The following is a 16,835-nucleotide window of genomic DNA, read 5'->3' as shown; positions in this document are numbered from 1 at the left end:
TAAAAAAGATTGTGGTGTTATAAAGGCGAGTGTGCTAGTTTTATGTATTTAACTGTGCCAAGTAGTTTCCTAGGAATTAGCTTAGCCCTGAAATGTTATGTCAGCTGAGAATTTTGGTTTCTAGGTGACAGTGCTACCATAGGAAATAGGACTGGCTCTCCTTCAGAGGAAAAAAAACCTTTCAGTGGGAATCCTTAGTAGCTTTTTTGTCGTCAGATTTTCTTCTCAACTCTCAGATTGAAATGATAGTCATTGTAAAAGACAGAATAGAGAGCCTCTGTGGAAAGGATCAGGAGCTATAGAAATTCAGAGGAACTGTTAGGAGATGGGAGAAATAAGCAGGTTTCATTTTTTTTTTTTTTCTGTTAAGCATGCACTTTATCAGTGGAAATGAACAATGCCATACTAGAATGGAAACGCTTTATCAAAAATACAAGCGACTCAAGGAGTTCCTGTCGTGGCGCAGCAGAAACGAATCCGACTAGGAAACCATGAGGTTGCGAGTTCGATCCCTGGCCTCGCTCAGTGGGTTAAGGATCTGGCGTTGCCACAAGCTATGGTGTAGGTCGCAAATATGGCTTGGATCTGGAGTTGCTGTGGCTGGGGCGTAGGCTGTCAGCTACAGCTCTAATTAGAACCCTAGCCTGGGAACGAACCTCCGCATGCTGAGCGTGTGGCCCTAAAAAGCAAAAAAAAAAAAAAAAAAAAAAAAAAAAGAAGAAGAAGAAGAAGAAGAAATATAAGTAATTCAGACATGAATTCCCAACATATGTAACATTTCCTTCACATAAACTAGTGGGGTGAACACTGAACATAAGGAGTGAAATATAAAAATAGTAACATGAAGAATTTCTTCTAGAGGGGTGTAAGTGGAACATGATTAAAGGAGCCAAAGATGGTGAACACATTTTTCCCTTTTTGTAAAAGAAGAGCATGCTTAAGTTGGGGTTAGAACTGGTAGACTCATCAAGCTGCAATAAGCAGAACTATATGATGGTGGGGCCACCGTCTAGGGTCACAACAAAGTCTACATAGTAGGAGTTCCACCTGAAATGGAGAATGCAGTGATGTTTATAGAAACAAACCATGAGTTAAGTAAAGGCATTTTCTCCATTTCGTAGCGGACCAGAACTTAGAACTGAGTTCCTGACTCCTATCTTCTGTACCCCATCCCCCAGCCATATGCACACTTGTCTATCTAGGACCTTCCCATAGCCATTGGTGGTGGCTCCATCTTTGCGCTTGCTTGGGTAGAACCATGGTGGTCATCCTTTGCTCCTCTTTCTATTATGCTCCATATTTCATCTATCCAGAAATACTGTAGAGCTTTATCTTCAAAATATAACGAGTCAAGTCTCTTTTCAGCACTATCATGACTTTCGCCCCGTGTGAGCCACCACCATCACCATCTTTTGCCTGGTTTACCACAGTAGTTTGTTCTCTTTGTTTCTACCTTACCCTGCTGTAATCTGTTCTTTTTGTCCTCCCAGGTTGATTTTATTTATTTGTTTGTTTGTTTGTTATTGAGGTAGAGTTGATGTATAATATTATGTAAGTTTTGGTTGTACAATATAGTGATTCACAACTTTAAAGGTTATATTGCTTTTATAATTACTATATTATTGACCATATTCTTATGTTCCCTGGGTTGTACTATATATCCCTGTAGCTTATTTATTTTACACATAGTGGTTTGTTCCTATTAATCCTTTACTCTCTTCCCCTTCCATCTTCCCACTGTTAACCACTAGTTTGTTCTGTGTATCTGTAAGTCTGTTTCTTTCCACTAGTTTGTTGTATTTTTTAGATTCCGCATATGTGGTATTGTGGTATCACACAGTATTTGTCCTCCTCTGACTTATTTCACTTAGCATAATACCCTTCAAATCCATCCATGTTGCAAATGGCAAACTTTCATTATTTTTTATGGCTGATTTATTTCTATATAAAAATATATTCCAGATCTCCTTTATCATTTATCTGTTGACGAGCACTTAAGTTGCATCTATAATCTGTTCTTTTTTGTTTGTTTGTTTGTTTTTGCTTTTTAGGGCTGCTCTGTGGCATATGGAGGTTCCCAGGCTAGGGGTCAAATTGGAGCCGCACTTGCCGGCCTATGTCACAGACATAGCAACGAGGAATCAGAGCCACATCTGTGACCTGTACCACAGCTCACAGCAACGCTGGATCCTTAACCTGCTGAGCAAGGCTAGGGATTGAACCCTCATCCTCATGGATATTAGATTCATTTCCGCTGCGCCACAGCAGGAACTCCTGTAGTTGGTTCTTAATATATCAGTCATCTCTTTCCCCACTACTTTTCTAAAATTAGATTTTAAGGTATCCCAATTTTAAGGGTAAGATCCACTCTTTTCAGGTGTAGAATTCTGTGAATTTTGACAACACACAGTTTTGGACCAACTACCATAATCAAAAAATAGAACATTTCCATTGCCCCCAAAAGTTCTCTTACAAAAGTAATCTTCCCTTCCTCCCCCAAACCCTGGCACTTGATCTTTTTTCTGTCCCTTTAGTTTTACATTTTCTAGAATATCATATAGATGGGATATATTTACAGTTTTTTGATTCTGGCTTCTTTCACTGAGCATAATGCATTTGAAATTCATCCATATTGCATTGCTCAGTAGTTTGTATTTTTTTATTGTGAAGTAGTTCTCCACTGTGTAAAGGGACCACAATTTGTTTATCCTTTCACTACCTGATGGACGTTTTGATTGTTTCCAGACTTGGCAATTTTGGATAAAACTGCTGTGTATGATGTGAAGTATGTTCCAATTTCACTTTTTTTTTTTTTTGCTTTTTAGGGCCACACCCGTGACATATGGAGGTTCCCAGGCTAGAGTCCAGTCGGAGCTATAGCTGTTGGCCTACACCACAGTCACAGCAATGCCAGCTCCTTAACCCACTCAGTGAGGCCAGGGATCAAACCTGCAACCTCATGGTTCCTAGTCAGATTCGTTTCCGCTGTGCCACAACAGGAACTCCCAATTTCACTTTTTAGAGCATTGAAACAAGTTTTACTTTCCATGGCACACTCTTTGGGAAGCTCTGCTCTAAAAGATGGAATCTTTTTCCTGACCCAAAACCAAGTAAAGACATGGTTGCTAACTCTTGATTCACAAACTAAATATAAATAATAAAAGCCACAGTAATAATAGTAAATAATATTTGTTAAGCATTTATTGTGTGCCAGGTATCATCATATAATATTTTAATTTCATTATTTAATTCTTATTACTACCTTTGAAGTAAGTGATAACCTTTTTTTATTACTAATTTGAAATGATGAAACTGATGAACGGAGAGATGTCCAATAACCTGTTTGATGTTACACACAGCTAGTAGGTATGATGAGAAAAACAATTTTGTTGAATTTGAGATGACCATAATATACGCAGGTGGAAGTACTCCATGAGCATTGGAGATTTCTTACTGAAATCCATTCTGTCTTAGAAATTCTCCTTGTTCTGGTACATTCTTTGAACTTCTCTGGTCTATCTCTGTAGCAGTAAAGAAGCACTATGACTTAAATTGTCAGCCTCCTTTTTGCTTCTCCACAGAAATAGAATTGTCACTCAGAGAGATTAGCTACCAGGAAATAACTATCAACCTGTGGCATCCATTTTATAAGTCATTGGAAATTTTCTTCTTGGGGTCCAGATTTGGGGATTGTACAGATGCTTTCAAGATTTTTTTTTCTAGAATTATTTGTAAAGCTATTATCAACATTAAATGGCAGAGAATAATCTTTTAATGAGAATGATATGATCAGTATTTAAATAATAATCCCCCTTTAAAATTTTTATTTTGATAAGATAAACATAACGTAGAATTTATCAGTTTAACTATTTGTGAGTGTACAATGTATGGATTTTAAGTAGGTTGACTTAGGTGGTTGTGCAACTGTTGCTACTAACCATTTCTGGAACTTTTTCATAATCCTAAACGGAAACTGTGTACTCATTATTCCACCTCCTGTCAGTAGGAAACCTCTTCTACTTTCTCTATGAATTTGCTTATTCTGGGTCCCTCATATAAATGGAATTATACACGGTTGGTCCTTTTTTGTCTGGCTTATTTCACTTAGCATAATGTTTTCAGAGTTCAACCATGTAACATATATCAGAATTTTCTTCCTTTTTTAGGATGAATAACATTCAGTATTGGTATATATCATATTTTTGTTTGTACATTGAGGGACACTTTGGTGGCCACTTTTAGCAACCACCTGTGAATAATGCTGCTATGAACATGGGTATACAAGTATCTGTTCAACTCTTTCCTTTAATTGTTTTGGGTGTATGCCTAAGCCTTACAAGGTTTTATAGGCACACATACCCTGAGAGAGTATTTAGACATTCAAGAACAGTTCCTTTGTAAAATATTAATCCTGAACAGCATGTTATGTCACATTTTTGCAAGTTTTAAAGAAAATTTATTTACTTCAACTTCTAAAGCAGTCTTGAATAGTGATACAGAAATGTCTTTTAAAGAGGTGTTGTACTTTTCTTTCCTGATAATGAATCCCTTGGTCAAATGAAAATGCATAAACTGCTTTATTCCAGCTTGTACCTGTCTACTTTGAGGAAACCAATTAACTTGTTTTCCCTTTGCCTTATAAATTATGTTTCAACCAATATAGGCCTATTTCTAGCTGCTGGTGTTTTAACGCAGGAGTCACAGTTACGTTGCAGAATGTATGCTCCAATCACCAAAAAAATGCACATGCTTTTGAAATTGTAATATGAGGACTTGCTAAGAGACTAATTCATAGGAAAGAATTGAAGCATTCTGCCTTGGAAGTCTTCAGTGTGGGGTCTTCTTGCTGCTTCACCAAAACTTTGTAAATTCTTTATCTGTCCTAGGCAATAAAATGTGTCTGGAAACAAATGACTCCAGATCATTTTACTACCTTGGAGAGTAATACCTTTCCCTCATAGGAATTTTCTCCAGTCATCAGATTTTGTATCTCTGGTGAAAGTAATTACTTTTTCACTTTACTAACTTGGTAAAATATTAACATATGATTCATCTCATACATGTTCTTTCCATAAAGTGGTGCTTCTGAAGGGATATGAAGATTCTTTCTAATCCAGAGTATTTTTTTTTTTTTTCTTTCCTTCCTCCCTCCCTTCCTCCCTCTCTCCCTGTTTGGCTGCCCTGCAGCATATGGAGTTCCCAGACCAGGGATCAGATCCAAGCCATAGTTGCAACCCAAGTGATAGCTTTGGCAGTGCCAGATCCCCAACCCACCATGTTGGGCCAGGGAATTGAACCTGTGTCCCAGCACTCCCAAGATGCCACTGATCCCATAGTGCCACAGCAGGAACTCCTCTAATCCAGAGTATTTTGATTGTGGAAATCCAGTGACTCAGAGATGTTCATGATTATTGCTAGCTTATATACACATGTACCCTTTTGTGCAAAACAGGAAATAATGCCTTCCTGGCCAGCTGGCCTCAGACTCATAGAGAGTAGTGAAAGGAAAAGATGCCTTCCCACCAAGTGGCTGCATAAACCCCCTAGGTCCCAAGGCTCTGCTCATCAAGCTCTGCCCAGTGTGGAGATGCATCCCACAGGAGGAAAGACTGGGTTGTATTTTAACACTTGCTGGCCCTCTTGGCCAGGTAACCTTGTTCAGTAACAGAAGTATACAGTGGCAAAAGTTATCTATATGGGGCCAGATAGTAAATATTTTGAGCTCTATGAGCCATATGGTCTCTGTCACAATTACAGTGACCCTTAAACAATGCGGGTTTGACCTGGGTGCGTCCACCTATAGGCAGATTTTTAGAAACAGTAAATATTGCAGTATTACATGATTTGTGGTTGGTTGAATCCATGGATACACGTGAGCTGAGGATACAGAGGGCCACCTGTAAGTCGATACCCCCTGATTCCTTTGTTATTCAAGGGTCAGTTGTACTCAGCCCTGCCAGTAAAACTCTAGAGCAGCCATAGGTAATACCTGAATGAATAAGCTTGGCTCTGTTTACTGGAATAGCAGTAGGCCATGGTGTGTGGCAACCCATCGCACTTCCATAGCACTTTGTTTCTGTATTGAACATTACATTCTGCCGCCTTGTACACTGTGTCTTTACAAGAGTATAACCTTAAATGACTGTCTTACTTTTTGTATATTAAAGGTTTAATTTAATTTGTTAAATTTTATTTGATGAATTACTTATTCCACTACAATGCTTATAATACATACTTGGCTTTTTTCCTTTAAAGTAAGAAAAAGTGCGAAAGAATTATTGTGGGTAGTATAATAAACTTTTTTTTTTTGCTTTTTTTTTTTTTTTTTTTTTGCTTTTTAGGCCCACACCCATGGCATATGGAAGTTCCCAGGCCAGGGGTCTAATCTCAGCTGCAGCTGCTGGCCTACACCACAGCCACAGCAACGCCAGATCCAAACTACGTCTGCAACCTACAGCACAGCTCACATCACCGCAGGATCCTTAACCCACTGAGCAAGGCCAGGGATCAAACCCATCCTCATGGATACTAGTTGATTTAGTTTCCGATGAGCCACGATGGGAACTCCCAATGATAAATACTTTCGGTAAAAATGCAAATTAAATTCTGTTTCAACATAGTCCATCATAAAGAGAAAGATTGAAGCATTTCTGGAGTTCCCGTCATGGCGCAGTGGTTAACGAATCCGACTAGGAACCATGAGGTTGCGGGTTCGATCCCTGCCCTTGCTCAGTGGGTTGACGATCCGGCGTTGCTGTGAGCTGCTGTGAGCTGTGGTGTAGGTTGCAGACGCGGCTCGGATCCCGCGTTGCTGTGGCTCTGGCGTAGGCCGGTGGCTACAGCTCCGATTCAACCCCTAGCCTGGGAACCTCCATATGCCGCGGGAGCAGCCCAAGAAATAGCAACAATAACAACAACAAAAAAGACAAAAGACAAAAAAAAAAAAAAAAAAGATTGTAGCATTTCTTAGGCCTAGACTGTAAGTCGTTTTTGTATATTATATTTGAAGCCAGATATTTTGCATAGCAGAAAAAATTGGAGGCACTCTTGGTATTTTGTGCTGTGTTAGAATTGTGTATGAGAAAATACTCAAGAGTTTGGATAGTCAGGGCTGTGGGTAAATGTGTAAGGCAGCAGTTCTCAAAGTGTGGCCTGCAGATCACTTGGTTTTCCTCAGACCCCTGAGGAGGTCTACAAGGTCAGACTGTTTTCATAAGGCTACTAGAGCTGTTTTTTTCATTTTGACTTTTTTTTTTTTTTTTTTTTTTTGTCTTTTCTAGGACCGCACCTGCAGCACGTGGAGGTTCCCAGGCTAGGGGTCTAATTGGAGCTGTAGCTGCCGGCCTACAACACAGCCACAGCCACTCGGGATCCGAGCCGAGTCTGTGACCTACCCTGCAGCTCACAGCAACACCGGATCCTTAACTCACTGAGCAAGGCCAGGGATCGAACCCGAAACCTCATGGTTCCTAGTCGGATTCATTAACCACTGCACCACGACAGGAACTCCTGACATTATTATTATTATTTTTTTTTTATGGTGAAGAGCAGTGGTGGGTAAAACAAAAACAAAACACTGCTGTGCTATGACATGAATCAAGGCAGTGGCACCACACTGAACTAGCAATCATTGGGTGCTTCACTACCACTCACACACTGCTTTAAAAAAAAAAAAAAAAGTATTTTCATGTAGGGCCAAGCAGTAACAATTGCTTTTATTAAATTTCAACCCTTAAGCACACTTTAAAAAATAAAATAAAGAGCGTTCCCGTCGTGGCACAGTGGTTAACGAATCCAACTAGGAACCATGAGGTTGCGGTTTCAATCCCTGGCCTTGCTCAGTGGGTTGGGGATCTGGCATTGCTGTGAGCTGTGTGGTGTAGGTTGAAGATGCTGCTCAGATCCTGTGTTGCTGTGGCTCTAGCATAGGCTGGTGGCTATAGCTCTGGTTTGACCCCTAGCCTAGGAACCTCCATATGCTGCGGGAGCGGCCCAAGAAATGGCAAAAAGACAAAAAATAAAATAAGATAAAATGGGAAGTTTCCCCTCATTAAAAAATAGGCAGCGGACCTTCTTTCCCAAAGACATACAGATGGCCAGCAGGCACAGGAAAAGATGCTCGACATCACTAATCATCAGAGAGATGCAAATCAAAGCCACAGTAAGATATCACTAACCCCTATCAGAGTGGCTAGCATCATAGACAAGAATTAACAAGAGTCGGTGAGGATATGGAGGAAAAGAAACCTTGTGCACTGTTGGTGGGAATGTAAATTGATGCAGACACTATGGAAGACAGTATGGAGTTTCCTCAAAAACTTAAAAATAGAACTACCATCTGATCCAGCAATTCCACTTCTGGATATTTATCTGAAGAAAGCAAAAATACTGATTCTAAAAGCTAATGCACCCCAGTGTTCACAGCAGCATTATTAACAATAGCCAAGACAGGAAGTAACTTGCTAATCTGAAATGCTTATTGGCAGATGGATGGATAAAGAAGATGTGGGATGTGTATATATGTACTTATACACACACTGTGGACTATTACTCAGCCGTAAAAAAAGAAATATTGCCATTTGCTACAACATGGATGGACCTGCTAGAGGGTATTATGCTTCAAGTATTGAAATAAGTCAGAGACAAATACTGTGAAATCTTAAAAACCAAAACAAGCAAATATAACAAAACAGATACAGAGACCAAACTGGTGGTTACCACAGGGGAGAGAAGAACAAAATGGGTGAAGGGAATTAAGAGGTATAAACTAGCAGTTAAATAAATAATTCACAGAGATGTACTGTGACTATAACATAGGCAGTATAGTCAATATTTTATATTAACTTTGCACAGTATTTAATCTAGAAAAATAGTGAATCTCTATGTTGTACATCTGAAACTAATATATTGCAACCACGCTTCAATAACCCCCACCCCCCAAAGTGGAAAATTTCTGTTAAACCCTTCTGCTGTATAATAAAATACCATTGATTTTCTTAAGAAAAACACAGCACTTATCATTTGTTTTTGTTTTTGTTTTCTTTTTAGGGCTGCACCTGTGGCATATGGAAGTTCCTTGGCTAGGGGTTGCATCAGAGCTACAAGTACAGGCCTACATCACAGCCACAGCAATGCCAGATCTGAGCCACATCTGTGACCTACACTGCAGCTTGTGGCAACACCAGATCCTTTGCCCACGGAATCATGCCAGGGATCAAACCCGCATCCTCATGGATGCTAGTTGGGTTATTAATCCACTGAGCCATATCAGGAACTTCGAAAAACACATCATTTAAAATCCCAGCTGAACTAGTTACTTTTTTCTTGAAACATCATTTTTACTTGAAGGATGACTAGTAGACACACTATTGGAGTTATTCACACTTGGTATATGGCAGACAGTTTCTTGAATGAAGTGAGCCTTTCTCTTCAGGGGGGAAAAAAGTTATTTTTGTCAATGATAAAATTTGAGCCTTTAAGTGAAAATAGGAATTTTGGAAATTTATTACCCATTATCGTTAGCCTCAAGAGTGAAATTTAACAGATGTGGTTTCTCAGATATTGTGTAATGAAATGTTTAAATAGTCTCTGGAAGAGCTGCATAGCTCAGTGACCTATATCTTCCAGGTGGTCAATGTGTGATATTAGAAAATCATCCATGGGTAAAATATCGATTCAAAGTATAGCATAGTCCATGGGTGTAATACAGTTTATTAAAAAAATTCACTGATACGGTTTCAGATTCCATGTTGTAAGTAACCTTTAAGAAATTACCATATGTTGGAGTTCCCATTGTGGCTCAGTGGTTAACAAATCTGACTAGGAACCATAAGGTTGCAGGTTTGATCCCTGGCCTTGCTCAGTGGGTTAAGGATCCAGCGTTGCTGTGAGCTATGGTGTAGGTTCAAAGACGTGGCTTGGATCTGGCATTGCTGTGGCTGTGGTGTAGGCCGGTGGCTACAGCTCAGATTAGACCCCTAGCTGGGAAACTCCATATGCCGTGGTAGTGGCCCTAGAAAATGCAAAAAAACAAAAAAAGAAAAATTACCGTATGTTGAATTTTGGTGTAGTGTCAGAGAATATCCTCAGTTATCTGAAAAGGTTATTATAATATTCTTCCCTTTTCAGCTACACATCTGTGTAAAAACAGATTTTTTTTTTCCTCATAGAGTTCAATCAAAGTAACATGGCAACAGATTGAATGCAGAAGCAGAAGCAGATACGAGAATCTGCCTGTCTTCTATTTAAGCCAGACTTTGGAGGTTTGCAAAAGTGTAAAAGGATGTCTCTCATTTAAATTTTGTGTTTGCTTTGGAAAATACTTATCTTTCCCTTAAAAAAGTTCTTTATGTGCGCATGTAATGGTTTTATATTTAAATGAATTAGTAACTATTTAAAATTTTTCTCACTTTTAATTTCTAATATCATAAATATCAATAGCTATATCCCACAGAAACAAAAGCTCTCAGGGTCCTTGATTTTAAGAATGTAGATAGTCTTAAGACCAAGAAGTTTTTGCCAAGTACTATTCCAAGTCAGTGTCCATGCAGGGTTGGAACAGTAGTTTCTTGGCTTGTTGGGTGGACAAGAATGCTTTCATTGTATAGCTGGAAGGCTGACGCATAGAACATGTTACAGAACAGTACTCTCTGTGTCTCAGTTTGGCATGATTTTTAGCAGGATATGTGTCTAAGCACTTGCTGGTAAAGCAGCTAGAAATAGATGCTTGACTGTAGATCAGCTACTAAAATCCAGCATAGTTCTAAAAATCTTAGGGTGTAGAATGTGATTTTGCATATGAGAGAACTTTCTGGTAGCTCTTTGTCTGTTAAGGGTTAGGGAAGTGTAGGTAAAGAATTAGTGGATTTTTTTGGTTCGTTAGTTTTCGTCTTTTGTCATTTTAGGACTGCATCTGCGGCACAAGGAGGTTCCAGGATAGAGGTCTAATCGGAGCAGTAGCTGCCAGCCTACACCACAGCCACAACAATGCCAGATTCAAGCCGAGTCTTCAACCTACACCACAGCTCACCGCAATGCTGGATGCTTAACCCACTGAGCAAGGCCAGGGATCGAACCCACAACCTCATGGTTCCTAGTTGGATTCGTTTCTGTGGTGCCACAACGGGAACTCCAAATTAGTGGTTTTTGTAATGACCGTATAAAATATTTCAACTCATCAGCTGACTTGTACTAGTACATCATTTGTCTTTTGCTTTTTTTTTTTTTTTTTATTTAAGGGCTGCACTCATGGCATATGGAGGTTTCCAGGCCAGGGGTCGGATTGGAGCTACAGCTGCTGGCTTACACCACAACCACAGCAACGCTGGATCTGAGCCTCATCTTCAGCCTACATCATAGCTCATGGCAACACCAGATCCCCAACCCACTGAGCAAGGCCAAGGATCGAACCTGCATCCTTATGGATCCTAGTCAAGTTGTTAACCACTGAGTCTTGACGGGAACTCCAGTACATCATTTGGCAAAGTCTTCAAGTCTCTCTCTCTTTTTTATTGTCCTTTTGCCTTTTCTGGGGCTGCTCCCATGGCATATGGAGGTTCCCAGCCTAGGGGTCAAACCGGAGCTGTATCTGCCGGCCTATACCAGAGCCACAGCAACTCGGGATCCAAGCCACGTCTGCGACCCACACCACAGCTTATGGCAACGCCGGATCCTTAACCCAATGAGCAAGGCCAAGAATCGAACCTGCAACCTCATGGTTCCTAGTCGGATTTGTTAGCCACTGAGCCACAGCGGGAACTCCTTCAAGTCTCTTTTTAGTACATTTGGCTAACCCGATTTCAGTATGTCTCAAATGCATGTGTTTAGTTTCTTTTTGCATTTATCTAAGAATTTCTTTATTTCCAAGTATAGAGTAGTCCATATCTTTAATGTGTATCCAGGGTCTCTGGAAACAGACACCTCAAGGAGGGCCTGAGAGATGACACTTTCTCTTGAAGCTTTGGTAGAGGCTGAAGTATAGGATAGAGGGGCTGTAAAGTAAATAAGATTGCTAGACTTTGGTTTCCAGTTTAGGGTAGACGATGAAGTCAGTTTGGGAGACTCCGGACTTAGGCTGCCTTTGTTCAGAATCCTGTCTGGCTCCTTGTCTCAAAATGGTGATTATCCACAATTTCCCACCCCCTAAATCTGAAAACCCTAAGTTTCTTCTGTAATTCACATGGAAGCAGTAGCTGATCTAAATTGATTAATCTTTATCTTACTGTGACTATCCATGTTTTACTACAGAAATACTAATACTTGATTATAGAGTACTGCTCCACACCTCCCTGAGGGTGGTGCTCTCTTTGTAAAATTCAAAATCTGAATTTTGAAACACATCTATTCTCAAGGTGGGTTTGGTTTTTTTTGGGGGGTGGGGGTGGTAAGTGTTGTGGGCATGTAGCATGTTATTGCTATACCACCAGTAAACCCCCAGAACCACAGTTTTGAAATATCTTTCCATACAGGTTTATGTCAATGCAGTCACTAGAACTTCCTGCAGGGATGGAAATGTTCCTTATCTGGCCATCCAGGACAGAAGCCACCCCCCCCCCCTTTTTTTTTTTAAACTTTTGACTGCCGTATGGCATTGTTCTTGGGCCAGGAAACAGGTCCAAGCCTCAGTTACAGCCTGAGCCGCAGCCGTGGCAACGCCAAATCCTTAACCCATTTGTGCCGTCTTGGGACCCAGTGCTCCCAAGATGCCTCCAATCCTGTTGCGCCATAGTGGGACCTATGCCACCACCTGTTGAACACTTGAAATTCAACGAGTGCAACTGAGGAAATGAATTTTTAATTTTACTTATTTAAATTTATGTAGCCAAAAGTGGTCTAGCAGCTGCCATTTTAGACAGCACAGCTCTAATAAATCATTTGAATTCATGTGCCATTCAGACATCACTTTTGCTGTTTTTGTAATTATCTCTATTAGAATTCAGCATGTCCTAGGAGATTTTCATTGGCTAAGGCAGCTGCTGTGAGAGGGAGAACTTGTTTCTAAGTACATCCTAGGCTTATCATTGGCTAATAGTTCCTTCTATCTCCAAGGCTTCTAAAGACTTAATAGTTAAGGGTACACATTGCTACCTGAACTTGACACAGGCAACCTCTAAGGAAATCAACATAAATGAGTTGTAAAATATAATACACCTATGCCAAGAAGTCCCTAAATTAAGAAATTTAAGTGACAGAAAGTTTTCTAGTAAATGTGGAAGAAGAAACCTTGATTATAAAATTGTTTAGGAGGGCAAAATGTACTAACATGTTCAGTGTTAGTAATAAAATGTACGAATATATTCATATTTAAGTAAGTGGTTTCCTAAAATCATTTCTGTATGCATTTTAAATGTGATTATGGGGAGTTCTCTGATGGCCTATTGGGTTGAAGCTCCTGCGTTCTCACTGCTATGGCTCTGGTTGCTGCCGTGTGGCATAGTTTCCATCCCTGGCCCAGGAACTCCCACATACTGCCTGTGTGGCAAAGAAAAGAAAAATGGGGGAAAAAAAATGTGATTATGTACAACATCAGTGTTTTTATGATTCTTATAGGTTAGAAAGGAGTTGTTAGCGTCCGTCTGCCAAAGTACAAGGTGCAGTTATTCCTAATGTTATTTTCATAGAGATTTGAATGTTCAGTAACATGATGTGGGCATTATTTTTACCTTTGGGGTTACATGGTTTGCCTTTGATAAAAGGGCAGTAGAAACGTTTGTAGGTTTTTTTGTTTGTTTTGTTTTGTTTTGTCTTTTTGCCATTTCTTGGGCTGCTCCTGCGGCATATGGAAGTTCCCAGGCTAGGGGTCCAATCGGAGCTGTAGCCGCCGGCCTACACCAGAGCCACAGCAACGTGGGATCCGAGCCAAGTCTGCAGCCCACACCACAGCTCACGGCCACGCTGGATCCTTAACTCACTGAGCAAGGCCAGGGATCGAACCCGCAACCTCATGGTTCCTACTCGGATTCGTTAACCACAGCGCCACGATGGGAACTCCAAGAAACATTTGTATCTTCACTAAATCTTAAGTTGTCTAACATGAGTGGCATCGGAGAGGCACCATTTGTTTCTGTTGAGGTTGTAAGCAACAACATACCCACCTTATTCAGAAGATCAAGATGAGAAAGTATGAAACATTGGGAAATACTGCTGTTGTTATTAACAGAAATTAGAATTTCTAGACAGTGCTCATGCAGTTAAAAGATGTGTTCACTGAATCTAGATGATTTCTCTTCATTGGGGAAGAAGTTCCCTGGTGGTTTAGTGATTAGGAACCTGGTGTTTTCACTGCTGCAGCCCAGGTTCAGTTCCTGGTCTGGAAACTGAGATCCTACATCACGTCACTGCCATGCCACTGCTACTGCAATCCAAAAAAAAAAAAAAAAAGATGATGAAGAGCGTTTTCTGTGTCTTGATTTTATAGTAAAAGCCTAATAAGGCCATAGAAAAGAATAGCTCCTGACAATTTTTTTTTTAAGCAGATTATGGAAGAACGTGTGTTTCATTTTGATGATGTATGTCCATTCTGTACTCATAATTTATAAGTAAGGATGCTACATCAAACTGTAAACAGTGTTTGGTCTTAGGGCATTGGGGATGCAGAGAGAGGAGGAGGTTGTAATTTAAAAAAGAAAACTGATAGTGTTTTTAAAGGGGAAATTGGCTAAGATTAATTTTAATGCATGCTCTCTATTTCTATTTTATGACCATTTCTTTAGTTTGAGTTGAAAAACACCATGGGAGTTCCCGTCGTGGCTCAGCAGAAATGAACCTGACTAGCATCCACGAGGATGCAAGTTCGATCCCTGGCCTCAATCATTGGGTCAAGGATCTGGTGTTGCTGTGAGCTGTGGTATAGTTCACAGATGTGTTGGGGATCTGATGTTGCTGTGGCTGTGGCGTAGGCCAGCAGCTGCAGCTCCAATTCGACCCCTAGCCTGGAACCTTCCATATGCAGCATGGGTGGCCTTAAAAAGACCAAAAAAAAAAGAAAAAAAAATCTTTTACCGCTCTTTTAGGTGGGTGTGTTTATTATCCTTATTTTACTGCTGGTAAGGGGTAGAACAGTTTAAATTCAGGCACCATCTCGTCTGATCCTGCTGCCACTTTTTGAAAACACTTTTATCACTTACCTTGCTAATCCTGAGTTTTCTTCCTCTTTCTCTGTTTCATTTTCGTTTTCTTTGCAGCTCCTCTTCCTGATATTTAAATTTCTGAATTTTCAAGCTTTTGTCCTGTGTCCTCTTTTCACTCACACCATTGCTTCAATGGTATAGAAGATTATGAACTCTCAGTGTGTATCCTTAGCTCAGAGCTGCTTCTGAACTCTAGACCCACATAGCCAACTCTTTCTTCAACACATCCAAAATTTAACTTCGCATCTGCTCCTTCTGTGTTGGCTATTTTTTCAAATGATAAAGCTGTTCACCAGCTGCTTAGCAGAAACCTGAGGATCTTCTCTTAGCTGTCATAAACAATCACCAAGTCCTATTTTATTGTGTCTTGTATCTCATTCATCTACCTCCCTATGAAAGTCCCCCCACTCAAGTTCTCAGGGCAACCTGTGCTTGTCTGCCTCCCCTTTATAACATTTACAATGTTTATATTCACTTAATTATGTTAGCTTTTTGTTTTCATTCCTTTAGAACAAAATTTAATTTTTCAGTTCCTGTAGAAGAGAAATTAAGGGAAAGACCACAACAGTCTTGTTTTTTGTTTTTTTAAATTATATCCTTGAGAGCTAGCAGAGCGCTCAGCAGAGAGACATCATGAAATATTTGCTGAATGAAAAAATGAAGAGGAATTTGTTTCAGGAAAATCCCTAACAAGAATGGGTGCTGTGAAGGGTGAATTCCTAAAGACAGACTTGTAAACCAAATTTCTGGTAGTCAGGCCATAGCAAGGAGCTAAGGAACTGGCAGTAGGATTGAGAGAAGCAAGCTATTGGGAAAGTTGAGGTTGTGGGACTTGCGACTGTTGTCCTGTGGAAGGTAGGAGAGGGGGTATCAAGAATGCAGTGGGTTTTTAGCTTTGACAACTGGGTAAATCATGATACCATTCCTTGAGAAGATCTGGTATGAAGGGAAGGTTGACTTTAGTTTTGGACCTGTTGACTTTGAAGAAACTCCTTGGGACACATGGATGGAGAGAACCAATAGGCAGTTATAAAAATAGAACTTGGAGCCTCTGTTGTGGCGCATTGGAAACAAATCCGACTAGTATCCGAGGATGCAGGTTCAATCCCTGGCCTTGCTCAGTGGGTTGGGGATCCGGCTTTGCTAAGAGTTGTGATGTAGGTTGCAGATGAAGCTTGGATCCCACGTTGCTGAGGCTGTGGCGCAGGCCTGTGGCTGTAGCTCTGATTCCACCCCTAGCCTGGGAACTTCCATATGCCATGGGTACAGCCCTAAAAAGAAAAAAAACATTAGAACTAGAATCCAGGAGGCTTTAATTCATTGGTGAGTAAAACCAGAGGAATACTACTGATAATTCAAGTGTACAGAGCAGAGAGATATTTTGGTACTTTTTAACTTGGGAGTGGATATTATAAGCACATATTGTATGTCATACTGAAATGGGATTTTTACATTGATATCATTAAACACACTCTGTGAATGTTAGCTAATAACAACAACTGTGAATCTATACATTCTTTTTATTGAACTAACAGATCTATATTTTAATTATGTATTTTGTTAATACCAAATTATACCTTTTTTCCTTCTTAAAAACAAAAATAGTTGTATAGCCCTGGAAACTATATCTAGTCACTTATGACGGAGCATGATAATGTGAGAAAAAAGAATGTATACATTTGTGTGTAACTGGGTCACCTTGCTGTA

General features: G+C 40.1%; 1 protein-coding gene across 2 annotated transcripts in view; it reads left to right on the top strand.

Moving 5' to 3' along the window:
- SPPL3 (signal peptide peptidase like 3) overlaps nucleotides 1-16,835 on the top strand; it is a 124,792-nt gene that overhangs the window by 55,497 nt on the left and 52,460 nt on the right. The window lies entirely within an intron of this gene.

This window comes from Sus scrofa, chromosome 14 (genome assembly GCF_054392235.1).
Source record: "Sus scrofa isolate SSC_HxYL_T2T_F1_AM1 chromosome 14, Sscrofa_HxYL_maternal_Yorkshire_Landrace_v2.0, whole genome shotgun sequence".
NCBI lineage: Eukaryota > Metazoa > Chordata > Mammalia > Artiodactyla > Suidae > Sus > Sus scrofa.
Note: the sequence above shows the minus strand (reverse complement) of the source record. Positions and strands in the feature narration are given on the sequence as shown.